The sequence below is a fragment of the Lygodium microphyllum genome, chromosome 6, assembly GCF_053477565.2.
Source record: "Lygodium microphyllum isolate KBCC chromosome 6, Lygodium_microphyllum_v1.1.10, whole genome shotgun sequence".
Taxonomy (NCBI): domain Eukaryota; kingdom Viridiplantae; phylum Streptophyta; class Polypodiopsida; order Schizaeales; family Lygodiaceae; genus Lygodium; species Lygodium microphyllum.
Genome location: NC_141140.1, coordinates 11,228,202 through 11,232,711, shown reverse-complemented (window position 1 = coordinate 11,232,711; position 4,510 = coordinate 11,228,202).

The following is a 4,510-nucleotide window of genomic DNA, read 5'->3' as shown; positions in this document are numbered from 1 at the left end:
ATATTCCAATGACATCATCACGTGTAATGATAAGTTCATCCACGTAGATGACTAGAACGACCAATCCTCTATTTGTCTTTTTAGCAAACAAACTGTGATCAGCCCTTCCAACCATAAAACCAAGACGTTGCAAGTAACTACTAATCTGTGCATACCAAGCTCTTGGAGCCTGTTCAATCCATATAGCTTTCTTCAACTTGTAGACATAATGAGGAAATCGTGGGTGTACATACCCTTCATGTTGATCCATGAACACATCCTCTTCTAGGTTACCATTGAAGAATGCATTCTTTACATCCATCTACTATAATTTCCCGCCCTTTGCTATAGCCAAAGAAATTACAATTCTAATGGGTACCATCTTGGCCACAGGGCTGAAAGTTTCTTCATAATCTAAATCATATTTCTTAGCATACCCTTTTGCAACCAACCTGGCTTTATATCTCTCGATGCTGCCATCAAACTTGCATTTGATTTTATACACCTATTTGCAACCTATGGTCTTCTTACCATCAAGTAATAAAACAAGCGTCCAAGTTTGATTTCAAGTCAATGCGGCCATTTCTTCATCCATGGCTTTGCACCAATTCTTATAACCTTCTACCTTAGCAAACATAGCAAGTTCTTTATACTCCATAACCTTAGTCACATATGCATAGTGCTTTGTAGAATATCCACTGTATGTGAGTCTATCCAGTGGGAATCTGACCCTCTCTGAGCATCTCAACTGCGGTGCATTGCTTGATTCCCCTCTTTCATGAGGCATAACATACTTGCTATGCGGAGCACTAGGCCCGAATACAGATGGAATACCAAATTCATTATCAAGACTATCAGCCAAATCCTAACCAAAAGTCATCATACCAGGACTTATACTCAATGCTCTGTTGAGTATCATCCCCTCTACACACATATCCATTCTTTTTAGGAACCATATTTATAAACCAATCACCATGAGGTGTCATGTGATTCGAAGCTCCAAAATCAATTGTTTCAGCATCCTTAGGTACACAGTTTGGAACATATGTCATGGCAAACAATTTGTCAGTGGAAGCATCCTTTGTATGACTTAATGATGCATAATGTCCTTGCTATTTGCCTCTTTGATTAGCCTCCTTTTTTTAGCACTCTTTGGAAATGTGGCCGTACTTGCCATAGTAGTGACAATCCTTATGCTTATTCACATTGTCATGAGTATGCTATGACTGCCAGGATCCTCTACCCCTAGGGTTGGATCTCCCCCTCGCTCTAGAATGACCACTACCTCTTGCGCCTGCTGACCCTGTAGAGCATTACTACTATGAGATGCATGTTGTTGTGTTCCTCGTTCATGAGAAAACCCTCTTCCTCAACTGCTTCGACCTCGTTGATTAGAATAGAACACATCATATTTGCCTCTAGAGCTACTTGATCATGTAGTTAACTCCAATTTGACTTCTTCATGGATCAGCAATGACACAAGCTCGTTGAAGTCTGGAATTTTAGCCCGCACGGATATAGAGGTGTCAAATGATTTGTACTCAAGTCCCAAACCATTTAGGGTAAAAGCCACTAAATCCTCATCATCACCATTAGCTACAACTAGTGTTAGCTGATTTGCAATGGTCTTAAATATGGTCACATAGTCCTGTATACATCCACCTTTCCTATCCATATTATTGGACTTATGATTTAGCTGGATTTTTTGAGTCTTAGTGGTCGTGCCATTATACCACATCAAAATATTCCAAGCATCCTCTGGTGACTTACATGCATGACCATTGCACCAAAGATGCATGAGGACAACCAATGCAACACTCGTCGAGCTCTTTCCATCCATGCTCAATGTGCCCATCTCTATTCAATTGTAGGATTTCTGTTTGGAAGCTTGGGTTCAACTTTGGTACCCGTAACTAAATCCCAATAACCCTTTCCAATCAAGAAGTTCTCCATCTGAAACTTCCAAATGGCATAATTCTTGTTATCAAGTTTGTCACCCACTATTTGAGTTATATTATTTGTTCTCTCTGCATTTGCCATTTCAATATCTCAATATATTCTAGTAATAAACTATTACTACCTGACACCCTACAAGCCAATATACACTTTGCTCAGAACAATTATTCTATTCACTGTATATTCAAGACAATTTCCTCATAGTTTCAATCCTTTAGTTTTTAGCATCAGTAAATTCACTAAAGTATGCACATTATTTCAGCTTCCAACTTTGTCCAAACATGTTCCAACATGTATACTCTCAGTTGAGCATCAACACATAAGTATTACGGTCATAATAGTAACACAAGCTTCTCATATTCATGTAAAAAATGAACTTTTAGCAATAAAAACTTGCATGAGTTCCAGTATTCAGTACAACCTTAGCTCACAATTTGTGCTCATAGCAACTCAAATAGCAATACATAATCATATAGCAACACCCAGTCATGTATGGGTGTCAAGTTACACTTCAATGAGCTATTGTCAATGAAAAACAACCTGTCCAAACTTCCTTATAGCATATGACATGCAACTATTCCTCCAATTTGCTTGCCCAAGTGTTCAACCACATAAGTTGCATGACAAGTTCAATGCCAACATTTTTCTTAGTGTCCAAGTTCTATTCCTTTTTGCTTTAATCGTTGAATATTGCTGGATCTTTCAATCATACATAAGACGAGACTCTGATCATGTCACTCTATTGAATTGTAGCCATCAAGCTCTAATAGGCTTACAATGATGCTAACCAACTATTGACACATATACCCAATGTAGACCAAGAGAAGCTTAATTTATTAATGATATCGCTACCCATACATTGGAGACAACACGAGCACTACCTCTAGGATGCAAATAGAATATTCTCAAAAGAATTCAACCCTTAGGACAATTTATAAACATCAAGCAAGCATATTGTTGCAGCTCACCACAGCTGATCACAGTGACTTAGCATTCTAGTAAAAAAACATGGGCTCTCAATCTCATATACAACTTGGGCTCCATGAACTTGTGCCTTATGCTGCCAGGGCATATTACCATTCATACTGTGACTCTAAAGCATATGCATTTCAGTCCATGACCTTGGTCAATGCAAGTGGCATATCACTCAAGCATTCTTTGCTTGACAAGCATTATACGTTCATTACTCACCATACATCAGACAAGCAATAAATTGTAGGTCTAGATCGCCTTTGAACCAGGTGCCAATTAGCCAAAAGAATGCAAATCTGTTCTTGCTTGACCCTAACTTCAATAGCCACACTCAAGTGCTCTATCATCTACCATTAACTCCTCTTCAGAAGGCCTCAATACAAGAGTAACACCTTGGAGTGATGCAGTCAAGTATCACAATAGCTCAGATGCTATCCACGTTGTCAACCAGGAGAAAAAGGCACATTTGGAAAAACATGAGCTCGCAAATGGGCCCTTTAAAATAATATAGTTTAAGATGTGGGCATTTTGGATTGTCCAATAGGAAGGCTAGATGTTGACATGCATGGAAGGTGAATCTTCTCTCTCCAAATCTTGGGTTTTTAATTAAAAAAAGGGAGAATGAATACTACACAAAATTTAAGTTTCTCTCGCCTCGTATTTCCCCCCCCTTTTTTGGAGAATTTTCAAAAAAAATTCCCTCTCACGAAATCAATTTGACCCAAAAGTTGAGCAACATACCACTTTCCCTCTCTTCTCTATACTCGTGAATTTTCGTCTCCATTGAAGCTCCCTGCTAAGAGTAAATAGGGCTTTGAGCATTCTGCTTACCTCTGCACTTTCTTCTCCATGCAGCTCCAGATTTTGGGAAAAACATAGGTGCCCATCTCTCTTTGATTTTCTCTTGTTTGCTATTTTTTCAATAGGGTTTGATGTTTTTTCTTACTTTTCTTATTTTTTATTGCAGAGGTTGTTTTGGGCAGGAGGTGGAGGTGCTCATCTCTCTCTCTCTCTCTCTCTCTCTCTCTCTCTCTCTCTCTCTCTCTCTCCCCTTTCTTTCCTCCCCTCTCTATGTGGTGTTTCTCTTTTATGTTATGTTTTCAATAAAATTTGATGTTGGTTCTAATTGTTGTTTTCTTATAGAGTTTATTTGGAGCGAGAGACAAAGGTGTTAATCTCTGTGTGTGTGTGTGTGTGTGTGTGTGTTTGGTTTTCTTTTTGTTGATATCTTTTCAATGCAACATGATGTTAGTTTTAACCCTTGTTGTTGTTTTATTGCATAGATAATTTTGGGTGACATTGCATAAGTGCTCATCTCTCTCTCTCTCTCTCTCTCTCTCTCTCTCTCTATGTTTTCTCTTTTCTACTGTTTTTTCAATATATCTTTATGTAAATACTAACTCTTGCTATTGTCTTTTGCAAAGATCAATTTGGGAAAGATTGGATAGGTGCTCATTTCTTTCTCTCTCCTACGTACTCACACACACACTCTTTATTCCTCTTTGCATTATCCCTTTTCCACTATCTTTACAATAGGGTTTGATGCTAGTTCTAACTTAAGGATCAATTGTTGTTGCAGCACTTAACACAAGGTAGAGCAGAG